Genomic DNA, 18762 nt, shown 5'->3' on the forward strand with positions numbered 1-18762 from the left:
ACCTATTTCCTTTACTATTGCTAGGCCCCTTGAGACCCCCAGCTAGGGGCCACTTTAAAAAGCCCTAGACCCCAAAATAGGGGTCCATGATACCTCCCACTCACCGTAACTCAATGCATTGTGCCTCCAACTACTATATCTAACTCAGACACTAAATCCACTAAGGTCACCCTTTTGCATCCACTTACATAGACCTCATCTGACATACAAGTCAGGACACCAATCAATGTCCATACCCACACATGGCTTCTCCTCATAATGAGGGCCTTACCTCTTAGAGCACCATGGATCATTGGTCAGGTTATGAGGGTGGGACCTTGAGCATATCTAACACCTCCCCTCAATATCCACACAGAGGTGAACTACATCCTCTACATGTCGAGTCTCTAAAGATGAACTCAAAGCATATCCTTCGTAAGAGCTTTGGTGAAGATATCTGCTCCATTTTCCTATGTTGGATAGTAGACTACCAGCTCTACTATTCCATCCTCGATCAAGTCATGCACATAGTGATATTGGATCTCAATGTGTTTGATGCATGCATGAAAAAGTAGATTTTTGGTAATGGCGATGCAACTCCCATTGTCACACCTTAGCACTACTGGATCTTCATGTTGTATACCCATATACCATATGATCCTCCTTAACCATACAACTTCGGTCAGCCCCGATCATTGTCTTTAGAAGCTTATAAGAATCAAGGATAGTTGTCATTTTAAACTTCCACAAAGTGTAATTTCTACCATCTAACTTTCCTTCACTAAAGTTTGGTGGATGAATCCTCAGTGTTTGAACTGTCGGTAGAACAACATCACCACATGATGCACTAATGCCATTATATGATGCATCAAACAACATTCCTCCTCTTCATCACTATGGAAGCCCTTGTCTCCTATGTACTCTTCACTTCTCAAAGCCCCTTCGCTCTAATACCATGTAGAAATGACATAGTGTAGCAAACAAAATTTATGCAAGGAGTAGAGAATACACAACAAATATGAGAAGAATAGAATTTTCTTTAATTTCAAATGAACTGATAGAAAGATGGCTCTATCCAATTGTGTGCTTCCACTGTGAAGCTTAGATGGTGATCTAGACAATTGATAGGCAAATACCTGAAAGGTAGTTGAAAGAACTTTGATTGGGAAAAAGATAGATTGACAATAGCTTTGGAGGGTTCTTCCTTTTATAGCCCAAGAAGCTAGTCTAGCCTAATTACCTGACCATATTATGAAATTTCATAGTTGGCCAAGGAATATTCCCTTTGTTATTGCTGGCCCCTTTGAGACCCCCCAACCAAGGGCTGCGTTTATGGCCCCTAAATCCCAAAACAGGGGCCCATGATAAGTCCCACACCCTGCAACTCAATGCATTGTGCCTTGAGTGGCTACGATTATAACTACTCTATCTAACCTAAAGATTAGATCCACAAAGGTTACCTTTTTGCCATTCGGTCATATAGGCATCATCTAACATACAAGTCAGGAACCAATCCATGTCCGTGCTCACACATAGCTTTCCCTCATAATGGGAGCCTTACAACTTAGAGCACCATGGATCATTAGTGGCACCTTATGAGGGTGAGGCATTGAGCATATCTACCAAACAAGTCTATCTCTCCATCTATGACTTTCTTTGAAAAAATGCTAGTGCACTTCAATATGCTTCATTCTTGGTTGGTAACCTAAGTTCATGACCAATATATTGTGATAATGCTACTCGCATTATCACAATACATGATAACTTCATCATCTATCTCTATCCTCATATCACATAGTAGTAATCTTAGCCATGTTTGCTCACATGCTACCAATGCAATACCTCTATACTTAGCTTCCAAAATAGTAGACAAAGCAACTATGGGTCACTTTTTAGTGCTCCATCTCACCATCAGTGAACCAATTGAAAAAGCATAACCACTTATGGATCTTCTATCCATAATACTTCCTGCCTAGTCTGCATTTGTGTATCCAAATAGTATAGGCTTTAAAACATTACCAAGCTTATTTTTTGTCCCATCTCTAGTCACCAACAAGGAAACACTACCAATATACATTATCTTATGCAATGTGTCATGTATTGTAGCCACATAATCTTCAATGTGCATTTGTTGCTTTAAGTCAAACCATTCTACATGGTTTTCTATATAGTTTGTTGCTCATGAATCCAAAAACTAGTCGTTCTCTTCTTGAGGATGCATCATATTTCCAAGTACATGCTCCATAGCAAATAGATGACCTCTGGGTGGTGATGAACCACCTCTAGAACCATAACCATTACCACTATACCACCTATATAGTGCCCAAAGTAAGTCTTATGCAATGCGTCATGTATTGTAGCCACATAATCTTCAGTGTGCATTTGTTGCTTTTAGTCAAACCATTCGACATGGTTTTCTATATAGTTTGTTTCTCGTGAATTCAAAAGCCAGCCATTCTCTTTAGGAGGATGCATCATATGGCCAAGTACATGCTCCACAGCAAATAGATGACCTCTAGGTGGTGATGAACCACCTCTAGAACCATAGCCATTACAACTGTACCACCTACATAATGCCCAAACTAAGTCCTTCCTCCACCCTAGACATAGTATTCTGCTTAGGAAAATACTCCCTCTCAAAGTGACTAAACTATCCACAATATATAGACATGCCTCATCTCTTTGTGGATTAGAGTGTCCTCTACCTCTAGAGTAGGATCTCCCCCTGCCTCTATGCATAAAATCACCACATCCAAATGTATTATGACAACATACAAAGCTATCTCCATGGCCATATGATGACGTTTTAGCTCTAGATGAGCTACCACGGTCTCTTTGAGATAAAACACACTATCTTGACTTGCATTCTTTCCATTGCTCAACACATTAAGACCCAATTTAATCTCTTCCATAAGTAGCAAAGCAATCAACTCTTCAAAGTTAGGAAAAGAGCCTCCTCTCACACAAGTGGAGGTGTCAAGAGACTTGTATGCACATCCAAGTTCATTTAATAACAAATACAAAATCATCATCATCATTTGGTGCATTATTGAAGCAAGATCCTTTGCAACCTATTTTATTTCTGCCACATAGTCACTAAGGCTTCTATTTTCATACCATGTAGCATGCAATCTCTACTTTAGTTATATCTTTCTAGCCTCCATGCAAGTGCTATATATTTCCTCAATGATTTCCTAAGTATCTTTGCATGTACTAGCCTTTTTAATGTGTAGAATCAATGTCTCTAAGATGCATATAGATGAGATACATATATATAGATATCCAATGCAAGAACTTCCCATTTTAACATGTCCAACACTTTTATGCCTTTTTCTGTTCTTCCATGGGATCATCAAAAAGTTCTAAATATGCATCTCCAATTCTAATGATGCTCCATAGACCTCTCCCACCATCAAGAAATTCTCCATGTGGTAGGACCATATGCTGTAGTTATCCTTAGTCAAATTTTACCTAGAATTTGTGAGTAATCTATGCAATTTTTGATATTATAATAGTTGCAAATTTAAGAAAAACAATAGTATTTAATGTGTCAAATCAATATCCAAGCATGTGAACAAGTCGAAGCATCAAGCACTCAAAACTGAGCCAAAAAAAGCTTTCAAAATGCCTAATAAAATACACATAAACTAAATTTTACTATTATGAATATTGTACATGTGTCCAATTGCTATCACATATGCCCATACATCATGCCCATATGTCAAACATCAACTATCTAGTAAGAACCAATGAAAATGAGGCTCAAACAGTGCCCGTATGACTCAAAAAGTTTCAAAATATAGGTCTTAAATTGACTAATTTTTTAAACTATTTATTACATTTTTTCATGCCAAGAATGAAGTCCCGTATAAGATTAATAGATTGTAATTTTCATGGATTTTTTAAATAAATTTACCTTTGAAATTGGCACCCAAAAATGACGTAAAATCGGTCTTTTAGCCACCAAACAACTAGTTCCAATCTCTGTAGTGTGAATGCAACCACCAAGAGGCTGCAGTGTGAACATAGAGTCATAAAATAACTAGTTCTTCTTGCTTCAATGTGAACACCATTAAGAGATAACTAGTTTAATCTCTTTGCTAGTATGAAAAGGGAGATTTGGGATAACTAAGCCTTAAGAAGGCCTTAAAAAGCTATATTATCTTCACATTGGGTGGCAAAATTTATTGCCACCAATTTGGCATTTTGATGTCGTGGCATGTACTAAAGGTATTTGAATGCATCAGCACTATACTTGTCCCATCCAAAATCAAATTTACAGCTTAAAGCTCCGATGAACAAGTCAATATAGATTCTTCTTCTCTTCTATGTAATAGAGACAATACCCCTACTTCTTGTCTAAGTAGGGCTTGTGCTTCAACAAGCTACCCCTATGCTTCCTTCTCATATGTAAGCCTCGAGCGCTTAAGCAGCTCCCTTGCTTCCCTAGAAATCAATACATGACTCTATTCGAACCCAAAGACAATCAAAAACTCATTGTTATGCATCCATTTGTAGCCTTCCATGGTTCCTAGAATGCATTCAAAGCAAGCACCAATCCCTAAAATCTAAGCTCCAATGGCTCTATAATTCCTTGTACATGTTTTGGGTAGATTAGATGAGGATATGTATCTAATTTAATGGTAGCTAACAAGCTTTCAATTGAAGGTAGGACTCAATTTGTTATGCTCATTGATCTAATCTTTTGATCTTGCACTCTTGCTCTCATACAAGCTAAATAGAATCATAATGGGTGCACAATGGAAGGGAAAATGGCACAAGATATGGAGGGTCAAGCAATCCTCTTCTTCTTCTTCTTCATTCTTCTCCTTCTTCCATTGCCAAATTGAGTACACACAAAGTTTCTTTCAAGGACTTAGCTTATGTTTATTTCTCAACAATCTAGAAAGTTTGATCTAATGCAATAAGATCACTTTGTTGGAAAGGTACTTGTGGCGCTCTATGAGCTTGAAGTTAAGACTATTGCACAAATCCTTATTCTTTCAAGGATTTTGACCTACCAACTTAAGACTGCCTCTTACCAAGTCTACTAACACTTGTGATCAATCTAATGACTTGACAAAGGCAAAGAAAAACCTTGCCACATTTATCACATTGTAGTCAATGGATTGGCAACCCACATCCCCTATCCACATGTGTACTTGGTCACTTTTGATCTTGCTTGCATTGTTACCTACAAAGAGAGGAGTCACCAACAATAATTAGCTTTGAAGATGAAGAAAAAAAAAGAGTTTCATGCACCACATCCCTTACACTTTCAACTTAGCACACTCTTGCTTGCATATACATCTCACTAAGAAGATGGGATGGAGAAGAAGAAGAAGAAGAAAGCTTGCAAAGAGCTCCTCATTACCACTTCCCTCACTCCTCACACACTCCAACAGTCCCTCTCCTTCACTCTCACTCAATAGGAAATAGACTAGAAAGAAATCTAGGAGGCAAAGTTTGCACACAAATGAATAACTTGTTCTATTATTTTTCATCCTTTTTATATATGAGATTTAGGGTCACGGTTTTTCCATTTCCCTTGGTCATCCAATCCCTTTGATGACCACATGACTGATCACCTCTTACTATGTGCTTTTCGTAAGGCAAAAATAGAATATAATCTCTTTAAATTTTCATTAGGAGCCTATGTTTTTGTCAGAAATTTGCATACAATCAATTTTAGCTATTGGATTTACAAAAAAAATAGTCCAAGTAATGCAACCACTTTGTGATTTACAAGATAAAATCGCTACTTTTTGCATTGTTAGGGCTCAAATTACTATCTTACAACCTTAATCTTTATGTTGTGTATGCTACGATATTAAAAAACTTATGAAATTTGGCAAAATGGTTGTTGTCTTGATGTAACTAATCATGGATCATATCTTTTGAGTTCTCTAATAATCATATTATTGAGACCAATGCCTATTTGTGTTTGTCCATCATGCGACTTGAATTCTTGTACCATTTTCCTTAAGGTTAAGTGTTATCTATCAATTAGTTTGTTCATCAAGCAGTGTTATCTATCAATTTATTTTTTCATCAAGCATATATAATAAAATATTCATGTTGTTGTGTAAGTAGACTGTATCTTTGTGTTGCCTACTATTCTAGTTTATAAATCTTGAGAGAATATTGCTAATGTTAATCCTTGGATAGTTGTAGTGTAATTATACACTTTTTCTATTTCACTTTTGGGTGTTGCTTCTTGTGGTGCTTCTTGTAGTTAACATTACCCCCTCCTAGAAGAGTTTCAATCTCATTGTACTCACCGTTGTAGGTGACATACTCCTACTTGCATTGAAGATGTGGATGCTAGGAAAAGAAGAATTGTCCTTGGAGGAGTCAATGAAAACTATTTTCTAGGGCTTGATAGGTTGTGGTTGGAGCAGTGATAGGTATGCTCTAGGAAGAGATGTCCTGAATCCCATATGCATAGTGAGGAGAGTGAAGCAACCCAACTACTATAAAGCATTGTACTTGCAAGATGAGTAATGCAATATGATAGTACTTTTGTTCTTTCAGTTGTTGAGAGTCTAAACAACCACACAAGACTATGTATATGAGTCCAAGCTAATCAATCTTGGAACCTAATTCACTTGTGTGACATTCTATCTTCAACTCTATGTCTTCACGAGCTCATTCTATCTCTTCAAACCACCATAGCCATGCTTTAGATCCGCTCTTTTGACAGCCCCAATCAAATACCCAATCTGAGAAGAAACCAAGTTTAAACCGATGCAAATAGATAATACCAAATTCTAGCCCTTGATCCCATAAGAAAAGCAAAGATGAAGAGAGAATCATATATGCCTATATTATGGAAACCCTAGACACATCACCCTAAATTGCCCAAATAAGAGGGCAAGAACCCCAAAAGTTGTTGCAACCACCCTCGAGTAGGAAAACAAGGATGTCTGGTTGTGAATGAGACCATGCAATCAGACGTTGATATAAGGGTCTGTTGATTCTAATCACCTGCATGGAAATTTTCCTTGTCATAGTCTAGATGATCTGGGAGTCCATGTAATCTGAAAATATATATGAGAAAGAGTCTAGCAGTAGCTGCACCTCTAATGTTCTTGGTGGTAGGGAGTATGAAATGTTCCATTTTTGTAAACCTATCTACCAAAACAAGAATGCAATCATATTTGTCTAATTTGAAAGATCTATTATGAAATCCATGGACAAAGAATACCAAGATCACACTAGAATGGGAAAGGGTTGCAAGAGGCCATGTGGTTTGTGATGAGATACCTTGGCCCTGATATAGGTATCACATGATTTTTTATATTCATTGACCTCTTTTCACATCTAGGACTGCCAAAAATTTCTTGAAATAAGATCTAAGGTCTTATGAACTCCAATGTCCTATTGTTGGCTATTGGGGTGTCATAGCCTTGTTGGAGTACCTAGAGTCTCAACTTTTCTAGAGGGATGTAAAGTAGATCTTTACAGTATAACAATCCATTAATTTCTTGAAACTCAAAAACTTCATTTCCTTTTCCCACTTGATTTTTTCTCGTGACATTGTTGGCCAAAGAATTATGCAGTAGGGCTTCATGGATTAATTGGATCAAGTTAGGGTCCTCTTGGTGACAACTTGAGATGGATACTAGCTGGAGGTGCTTTGGCTTGAGTAGGATTTCTCATTATTGATCAAAAGCTTCTTCTCTCTTCTTAGGTTCATGGTAGGATCTTCTTGATAAAGCATCTGATTGGCATTGTTGGAATCCTAGGCAATAAGTGATGACAAAGTCAAACCTAAATAAGAAGTTACTCCAATGGGATTGTCTTTGATTGAGGACGCGGGTTGTCATAAAGTATTCTAGATTTTTGTGATCTGCATAGACAATAACTTTATGGGTTACACCCTCTAAATGATGATGCTAAGTATCAAAGGCATCTACAATGGTGAGTTTTTTGTCACCGATCTCATAGTTTATCTCTAGAGAAGGGAAGAACTTCCCTGAGTGAATGCCACTGGATGCATATGACCATCATCTCCATGGCTAGGACAAGATGGCCCCTAAGGCATATTATAATGCATCGGTATCTAAAAAAAATGGATTCGTAGGATTTTGGTGGAAGAATTGGAATAGTGATGGAAGTAGTCTTCAGTGTCTTGAAGGCCTTCTCAGCTTCTGGGGTCCATGAGAACTTTGAGTTTCATGTGAGTTTGGTGAGTGGTGTGACTATCTTTGAGTAATCCTTGATAAATATCCTATAAAAGTTGGCAAAGCCAAGGAAACATTGGACATTGTGGACACATATGGGTGTCTACCAATGAAGAATAGTCTCAATCTTCTTGGGATCCATGAAGATTCCTTTCTAGGAGACTTTGTACCCCAAGAGTTCCACTTCTATCTCATGGAAAAAAAACTTCTCAAGTTTTGCTTATAGTCCTTTTTCTTTGAGCTTTTCCAAAACTAATTTTACATGGTGCTCATGCTCCTTTGGGTCTTTTGAGAACATCAAGATATCATCCAAGTATATAACTACAAAATCATCTAGGTTCTCTTAGAAGATAGCATTTATCATATGTTGAAATACTACAATAGCATTGGTGAGACTAAATGGCATTACAATATACTCAAAGTGACCATACATTGTGCAGAAGGTTGTCTTTCATTCGTCTCCTTCTCTAATGCGTACAAGATTGTAAGCTCCTCATAGATCAATCTTTGTGAAGATCTTGGCTTTTCGAAGGCGTTCCAAGAGCTCTGGTATTAATGGCAAAGGGTATCAATTCTTGGTTGTTATTTTGTTGAGTCCTCAATAATCCACACACATTCAAAGTGACCCATCTTTCTTCTTCACATACAGAATCGAGGCTCTAGCAGGAGACTTCAAGTGCCTAATGAGCCTCTTGTCTAAGTTCTCATCAATGTTCTTGCATAGTTCAAATACTTCATTAGGGAATAGCTGGTAGATGGGTCCAAAAGGTGATTGCAACCTCTCATGGAGTTCTATAACACAATCATATGGTCTATGCTCAGGAAAGAGATCTGCATTTTCTTTTTCAAAGACATCTTGAAATTCTTAATACTGACTTGGTAGCTTGACCAACTCATCCTTACTAGATCCTTGAGCTAGTATATGATGTATCATGTAGGTCGGTTCTTGCCTTGTTGTGTGCAGAAAGGCTTTGGATCTTAGATATATCAAATTTTATTGATTTTCACAATGTGTAATCTTTTGCTTAACCCAATCAATTTTTGGGTTGCGTTTCTTTAGCCAGGGCATGGCTTTAAGGAAAATGGACTTTCTCAATAGGATGCAATGTCTATAAGGGTAGGGGCAATGGAGTGGGTTCACTTTCATTATGTTGTTTGAGTAAAAAAAAGTCTAGCAAGAAATTTTCTCATTTTTAAAGATGTAATATCTCCATTTTGATTGTCATGGCTCTTGGCTAGGCTTCCCATGGTTTCATGGTAAGGCATTTGCTTTTGCTTCATGTGGTTTTATAAGATTCCTCAAAGGATTCTATATGAATTTCTCCTACTCATTTTTTTCCCATGCTTTTGGTTTCTTGAATGATTAACTACACTTTGCGTGGGAGTAATGGATCCTTAAACATCTTCCCTTTATCTACTTTGAAGTTAAAAATTACCAAATTGCTAGATTCTTCTTGCACTTGATATTTTTGTATTGCCTCTTCAGAGGGTTTACTTGCTTTGTATTAACTAGGAGTTTAGATGGGAGGAGAAATTTCTATGGCCTTCTATACTTGTGCCCTCAACTCCTTAATAATGGCTTCATAAGCTTCTTTTTGTTTCAGGGTTTTCTCCATCAGTTTCCCCACTAAATTTCCTAAATCAAAGTCTAGCATGTCAAGTAGATTTGTATGCTATCATGGGGATTGGTGGCTTGAGGACAATGGGAGGCTCTAAGGGACTTGTTTTAGTTGCAGGAGGCCTATTCATTTTAACTCTCTCTCCCCGTACCCTTTCTAGTTTGGATGATAGATCAAATTTTCTTTGGTGTGTTCTATAACAGATAGATTAATTAATTGAATCTTCTCTAATCCTTCTAAGATACCAACATCAAGCCTAGTCGAGGGCTTTGAGCTCTTCAATGTCTTCTATTTGTGGAATGCAAGCTAGCAAGGTAGCTTCTTTGAATAGTTTGTGTTGCTTTGCCATAGCAAGCCTATATGCTTCCATTTTCACTTTAGGTTGGCTTTCACTATATAGTGCTATGCCTAAGTCTACGGGAAACTTCATAAGGGTTTCTTCATAGATCTTTTGAGTATGATTTTCCACTAATTTTATAGCTCTAGTTAGTTACGTGGCTACAATTTATTGAAGGATTTCACATGCAAGCTTCCATAGTCCCTCCATTGGTTGATGTTCCTATTTTTCTCTTTCTTGTAGTATTATTTTTGGTACCTCCTCTACTAGTCAAAGTGTGGCATTTATAAGTTGGTAGTTCATCTTTTGTAACTACTATCGTAACTCCATCATCTCTGTGTTTTTTTCCTAAAGCTTGGAATTACTATATTAGAGTTGATTTTGTAGGTCTTGTGCCTATTCCTCTAATTGGATTATGAACTTCTTATATGTTTCCTATGTCTCATTTAATGGCTCTTGAAGTTCATGATTCCTACTCGTGTAAGAGCTTCTATTTTCTTATGATGCTTCCAAGGTGGGATTCATTGGGGCTTTGCTTTGTGGTCAAGATTTATCATGCCCCAATCTTGGAAAAGAATATGCTAGTACTTCATAAGTATGAGGCATTTCTTTGTGAGCTCACTTTCACATTTGGAGATGCAAACACCGCTCAAGTAGCAAAAACAAAACTTCAAAAGCTACAATAAGGTAACTGCCCTATCTCTATTTATACATTTGAATTTAGGCAATGAGTTTGTGATCTCACTTATCACGAGGAGTATTTTATTAGCCAATCTAGATGGGGTCTTCTAGATGACATCAAAGACCTCATGCTCACTATGCCTAAGGAAAAAACACTCAACGATTATATCATACAAGCCATCCAATGTGACAATAGATTGTTCGAGAGCAAGAAAAGTGATGAGAAGAATTAAGGCTTTGTCAATGGAACCCATCCCTTGTTGAGAAATGACAAATGATATATGCTCTGGGAAGAGATGTCCTGAATCCCATTTGCATAGTGAGGAGAGTGGAACAACCCACCTACTGCAAAGCATTGTACTTTTGTAAGATGAGTAATGCAATATGATGGTACTTTTTCTCTTTCAGTTGAGGTCTATTGAGTCATTTTCCAACAACACAAGACTGTGTTTATGAGTCCAAGCTAATCAATCTTGGAACCTATTTCACGTATGTGACATTCTATCTTCAACTCTATGTCTTCATGAGTTCATTCTATCTCTTCAAACCACCATAGTCATGTTCTAAATCCACTCTTTTGACATGGTATCAGAGCTCGACTGAGCATGGCCCAACTCAATCTATCTCTCCTCTCTCCTCTCTCCTCTCTCAATCCTTCTCAACTTCACTCCAACTCAATGCTAGCTTATGACCTCCTTTTTTCATCTCTATCTTCACTTGACATTTTATGGCAGCCATAGCCAACAATACCTACCTACCTTGGAGCCTCTGAATCTCCCAAACTAGGCAATATCTACCAATGGTTCCTTGTAGACATATCCTCGACATCTAAGGGTGCTTCTTTGTATTACATCATAGATCAACATTAGCCTCTCTACAAGACGAGATTGTAGAAATTCATGCTTGATGTCCACAACTGCGTCTCCTTTGATTGTACTACTGCTGCTGCACACACAGGTCATGATTCCCTCTCCAAGCATCGAGCAATCAAAGGTGGGGTAATGAGCTTACTCCCCATCAAAGGACTCACCAATTGGCTGTCTCTACAGGATGGTGTAATAAAAAAACTAGTCAGGTTTGTCAGAAAACCTAAAGACTCCATAGCCAAAACCTCAAAAGCTTGACATTTATCAGTGGCTCCTCTCATTGAAGCTATCAATAGTGGTTATACTCACTGAGCTACAAGCACTAAAGTCTCCAGCAAGTATGAACCTTCAAGAAGAAGATCTGGAGCAACTCACTTGAATTCAAACAGACCACCTGAAATCAAGCTAGTATCTCTTGATACTAACCTAGTGCTTCTTGACACCTATGTTTCTTGACACATCCAAGAAAAATTCAATTGCCAGTTTTACTTCAGTCTTGCAATGACAAACACGAAGAATTTTAATGTGGAATGGCCAATTGATTAAGTCTTTTGTAAGCTTCAATCTCATTGTAAAAGGATAGACACTGCCCGTGTACACTCGTGGTAAGACCTCCTTCAAAATGTCTGAACTTGAGCACATAGCCAAGTTCAATGGAGAAGGCTTTCATGCTTGGAAGGAGAAGACCATGTACCACCTTATGTGAAAGGACTTGTGGGACGTGTTTGAGGATGATGGAGATAGAAAGAAGGAAGATGATGAAGATGGGTTCATTGAAGAAGACCAACTCAAGACAAAGGAGTGGAAAAAAATGAACAACAAAGCTCTAGGCATCATTCCCTCGGAACTAAGTGATAATGTGCTACATCATATCTCTAGCATATCAGAGATGCTAGAACTACTTGGGAGGAACATGACAGGATGTTTGGTATCCAAGCAAAGAATTCAAAGGTAAAATTACTCATGCAATTTTATAAACTGGATATAAAAGACAATGCTTCCATGACCATACACATTAACAAGCTCAAGAGCCTAAGAACCCAGCTTGAAACTCTTAAGAAGAATACTAATGAATATGAAGCAATAGCCGTACTGCTTTCAAGTGTAAATAATGATCCATATGAGAATCTTGTGTCCACCCTAAGTAATGTTCCAAGTCTCTCACTTAAAGATATTGAGCACTCTATTCATGATGAAGAGAATAAACATAAGAACAATAATGCAAAAGATGGTCTTGAGCTCTTCACATAGTTTCTACAAGGCTTTAAGTCCTCATTTTGTGCTTAACTTTTTCCATCTAACCCTAAGTTTTGGCGAGCCATTTTATAAGCTTACTCCTATTTGTTATTCTCATCAGGAGTCCCCTCCACGGTCTTTGCTATGCAATGTTAGTTTTAGTCCTTCTATGGTTGTTATGAGGTTTTGTAGCATTGTTGCTTTAATAGTTTGTGAGTTTTCACCACGTTTCAAGTCCGCGTAAGCCTTCTGTCTGTCCTTGGCTCTACTTTTCCTCATTAATTTTTCTTGTAAATATTAGTTCCTCGTTGGTTCTCTCTGATACCAACTGTAACATGTCCACCTGTTTACTCGTAGGACACATCTTAGCAGCCCATCGGGAAGAGAGTCCAGAAACCGCCGCTTGGCACTCCCACGGAATGACGTGGGGTTTGCAATCTAGGTCTTCCCAATTTTTCAACAAAGCGGAAGCATTCCCGTTGTTCCCACATAGGATCGACCTGAATCAGGGTTTCCCGAATGGTCAAGTTCCTAGATGGTAACTAGAGTCGAAACCCAGGCGAACTACTTTATGCAGAAACGTTAGGGTCGAAGCGGATCCATGGTGCACTTGGTTCAAGGAGAATGGGAAATGAGAGGGATGCAAAGCTCGACCTCTCTGCCCATAAGGCATAGTCCCATTCTATTCCCCTAAAACAACACAAATTGGGACTCTAGCTTTCTAGATTCTAAATCATCGGTACCTTGCTGTCAATTTCCTTTGAGAAAAGCTCTCGGCCAACCGGGACCACCCATCTATAGGCCGGACCCATGGCCACATCCACCGCACTTTCCTTAGGGTTGCTTTAGTTGTCTAATTACCTACCACATTTATTTTGACAAGCAAAAACAGCTTCCTTAATTAGCCAATTAAACACCGATTCCTTCACGTAATTTAAGCACTAACATAGAAAAACAATGTCAAGCAAGTTTCTTTTCATCAATTGATCTTATTTATCTTTGGAATACATCATATAATCCAGCCCAAAGCTGGCTATCCATAATCAGCCCGAAGGCAATCCATAATCCGCACGAAGGCAATCCAGCAATCCTCAGTGATTATTAATACAAGTTTCCGCACGTAGACTAGTATGCAGGCCTCGAGATCTAGTCCCGAGTCAGGTCGGCCTCTTGTGCAGGACCCGAAAGGCAAGGGATTTATGGTGAGAGCTCCCCCTGGCACCCAAGCGTCCTCCTACTCCAAGTAGCGCCCAACGTAGAGACCTCTCGTGGCGGGTTTGGTCCACGTTCTCGGTGCGGCTAACAACCCCCTTAGTTAGGGTCAGATAGACAGTCGGGGGTAATTGATGCTGCCTCTCCCTCCAGGCCTTCAACCTGAAGCAATTAATTATTTTTCAGCCTTAGATTTCTTGAGCAAAGAAGTACAAATAGTGCTCCTAATTGTACAAACACAATCAATCCAGTGGTCATTTATTTGGCCAACTACTAAGGTATGAATTCTCTTCTCGAAATGCGTCCAGCATCCGATCCAGGATCAACTGTGACTTGGCAAGATCCCCAAGGGTTTCGTTGCTTGTTTACCCTTTTATCCTTGGGTTAGAGTTTATACCCTATTAACCCAAATTAACCAACACCTTAGGTTCCTTAAGTTTAAATCCTGGGCAACTTCATCGCCCCATCTTGATTGATCCTTTGCTTGCTAGGCAATACATAACTTCCCTTTACTTGGCAAATTAGCCCAAAAAGGGTGATGTAGTAGGATGTCTACTCATCCTCTTGCAATTTGGACTTGCACTAGAACCTACCAATCTTGTTCTAAGGAGTGGCAACTCTACTTTGTGATTTAACACAAAACCATGTGTCATTGCAACTTGTTGCATAGAAGTCGCATCTAACTCGTGGGATCATTTCTCCCATCAAACGGCATTTCTTGGTCAAGAAATACATTGAGTCAAGATGTCGGGTTTGGGATGTCTTCTTACCCAACCCAACCCTAACCTTACTAGGTCACAACGCTTGGCCCTAGGGTTTCTAAACTCAATTGGAAGTCTAGTATTAGGTCATTAAATCCTTAGGATAAAACCCTAAATCATTATTGTATGGGCATCCAATTAACCCAAACATTCCGTGAATGTGGGTAGGACCTTTGGGTTCGAAAGTTTCGACTTGGTGTCCCAAGTGCGATACTAGGCAGAATTTTTAGCGTGTTAAACCCTACCTAGCACTTTGAAGTGTTCATCGTACCAACTAGTTATGCTTTTACGAATCCCTTGAGGGTTATACCATTACAAGTGATCTACCTAAAACGATCTAATTGTCTTGTGACAAGAGTGATCTTTGCTTAGAAGATATGCAAATACTTTTCCTAAGAGGTGCAAATAAATAAATTCAAGATGCAACATTCCATGCAAGTATGTGAATCATAGACTTTTACTTCTATGCAACTATAAGGTTTGCAAAGACCATTTCTTTTCCTTGCAAAAATCATGATGATTGAAAATTTGGGGGATAACTTGCATAAAACCTACATAGATTTTCATCAAGAACTTTGCCTACAACCTTTCATTTCATGCAATTGAATTTCAGGCTTTAATATGGCATGCAACCTTTTCTAGATACAACTTTGATAAATGAAGTTCATGTATGACGAATGTTATAAGACTAATGTTGACGTAATCCATTCTACGGCAATTAATCTGACTTAAAATGCACGCATCCTCACATGTAACAGGCAAGTTCCTGGTTTCCTTTTCATGCCATGCAATTCTTTGGACAACATCTAACGGATGTTAACGATTTTCTCATGCGAATCACAACAAGAAAGTTATTGCCTAAATGCAATATGATCTTGTTCTTTCTTGCAAGGAAGAAAAGGGTGAATTTAAACAAATTTTCATCTTTTTGACCTATGCAGTATGCGTTTAGGATTGTCACTTTGGAAATGCAAGCAAAGTGCAACATGCAACTAAAACTTGCAAGACGAATGAATAATTGTATTCATAACTTCCTCATGAAATTTAATCGTGCCTAATGCATTCCTTTTATGCGAAATTAAACTTCTAAGAACCTAGGCATGAGGACTCACAACGATGTCCACATGTAAACTTGGGTTGGAGGCTCCCGTGTGAGCACCTTGCATCTTTTGTTTGGGGGCCATCGATGACGTAGACTCTTGACTCCACAAACTTGTCCTTGCCCTTTTGCAATCTCCGAACTTCCTCTAGCCCTTGGAAAATCAGTCTCAAAATTTTGCCTACTCCCTCTCATGCAGGAATTTCCTTTACAGGATGTGGTTTTTAGAACTCCGGGGATAAGCCGTGTGCACAAGGCTTATGGAAGCTTTGTCTTTAGAATCTTCTTATACTTCTATCTCAGAACGTGACGTGGAGTGGGGTGGAAATGATTGGGGAGGAGAGGATGAAGGAGAGGACGATGGCAACGATTTTAATGATGGTGATGGGGAGGAGGTGGCAATAGCCAACATGGTAGCAGTAGAGGGCGACCTGGTGATGGCATTTATGGCTGGTGGCAGCACGGCACGGTGGCAGCTCACGGTAGCAGGGGCACACGATTTCTCTCCCTCTCCCTTTGTACCTCCCTCCCAAGCTCCAGGGGGGAGGTTATATAGCCTTTAAGGGGGGGGGGGGGGGGGGGGAATAGCCACCCCCATGGCATACTTGCATGACTTCTCCCTCCCCCATGCACTCCACCTCTCATGGACTACTCACCCTCCCTCTCACACTCCTCTCCCCCACCATGCATCGGCTCTGAGGGGGGAGGGGATATTAATAAAAAATTTGCACTACTTTAATCATTTATCCATTTTCCTTTCCGTAAGGGGTGTTCTCGTGCGGCTTGCGGGTTTTAACCTCGACCTTATTTGCACAACGCAGATGGGGATTATTATCACGCATGTGGGGTAAGCACTTAACCACCTCATTTACATGTGCAGGAGATTATGTTAACTCGCTTTTTGCACAGATTACGGGTCTTCAATATTTCGAGGTGAAAATATTACACTCAAGGTATAATTAGAGATGTGAATGTAATTGAGCTAGAATCTCGGTACGTTGGATGAGCCATGACTAATTAAATTAGGATCTATGCTTACTCTAGAAGAGAGGAAGGACTATGTGTCCTTGATCCAAGAATTTTGTGATATTTTTGCCTCGAGCTATGATGAGCTAAGAGGTATTCCTTCTAGTCTAGCTATGCATACTTTTCCTCTGAAAGGAAGGCAGCCATCCTATTTGACAAAAAGTGAGGCATATGCCTTTTGAAATTGAGGGACGGACGATTTGAGAAGCTACAAAAATTGCATTAAGGATGGCTTAATATATCTTGTATAACACACAATGGTGTTCACAAGTAGTTATTAGAAAAATGAAGGAGTAGGTTATGCTAGGGCAAAATCAGATGATAAATTAAGATTTGTGTCACACAATCGTGTATTAAACCACTTGAAGGAGTCGTGATTATACTAAAGAAAAGTGTAGCCATCGAGAATTTTTGAGTCTTGTGTAAGGAAAAATATATATGCACTAACATCAAGCACCATGCTTTACACTCCTAGCCTACTAGCAACATGTAAATCTTCTTCTACAAGGAGTTTGTCGTACCAAGGGATGTTTTTGGATGGTGTGTAAAATCTTGACATTATGAACAATTGATAACACTCGTAGCAATGTAGGAGTGACATATGTGAGGTCATGCAAGGATGTCCAAATATCTTTTATTTTCTTAGTTATTTTCATCATATGGTGGCCAATTTTAGTTGTCTAATTGTGATTAGAATGCCATTTGTGTGCAAAGGAACCTTGTCCATTTTCTTTTTGTTTTAATGCTTCTACTTTTCCTTGTTTATCTTAGAAAGGGCAGTGTAAAAAAGAGAGAATCAAATAAAACTCTCTAGCTATGGCTTTTATTATACCTTTCATGAGTTCTTTGATAATGGTCGTGCAATGAGAGAAAATGAGTTGTTACTCATCCCATGTCTATGGCTTTTCTAAGAACTATTTTTGCTCCTCTATCAGTTTCTTCCAATGTCATTGTAGATATATGCTCATGTGACCATATCATATTTGTAACTAGTTTGACTAAACACTACATTGTTAGCTCTTTGGTTTGTTGCACTATCTCGTTAGTCATCTCCTCAAGAGTTTTCTTCTTTTTCCTATGCTTTAGCTGCATTGGGGGTTTTGGAGGTGATGAAGACATTCTTTGAAACATCATTCTAAGAGTGAATTGATAAGGGCATGCTCCTTTGTGGATGTGAGCTCTATCATGGCCAAAGGATATGACTATTGAGATCCCCGTTGGAAAGCATTAGCATTTGAGCTAGAGGGCTAGCTACTTTTGTCAATCAAGATTGATGGCTTAGTCAAATCCTTATCTTGATTGGTTGTGACAATATCCTTAGCTTTTTGTGGGTTAATTTGTGTAGTTTGAGTAGCTATATGAGGCTACTATTACTGGACTTCCTCTATTTTCTTAGGTGAAGAGTTTTTAGGAGACTTGGGACTCCTAAGAGGGCTAGTTGGTGCCTTGTTGAGATGTCATGCTCTACATGAGCTAGTATCCATTATGAACCTTGGTGATGTTGCAAGATATTACCCACTGGCATGTTAGGTGATTGACATGAGGATACACCAATGATTCTATAGCTAGATTATACATGTTGAGGGTAAAGGTGCCTCTTCTTAGCTGCCCGTGTATTACTACACTGACAGTACCTGCCATTGCACACTCAAGTGGTGGGCGCCCATCACCATCACTTTATTTTTTATTCTTTTAGTGATAGTTTGAATAAAGGAAGGCACAATCACACATTGTGACTGTTGGAGTTTCCATTTCTTGTC

The sequence above is a fragment of the Lygodium microphyllum genome, chromosome 26 (assembly GCF_053477565.2).
Source record: "Lygodium microphyllum isolate KBCC chromosome 26, Lygodium_microphyllum_v1.1.10, whole genome shotgun sequence".
NCBI classification, from domain to species: domain Eukaryota; kingdom Viridiplantae; phylum Streptophyta; class Polypodiopsida; order Schizaeales; family Lygodiaceae; genus Lygodium; species Lygodium microphyllum.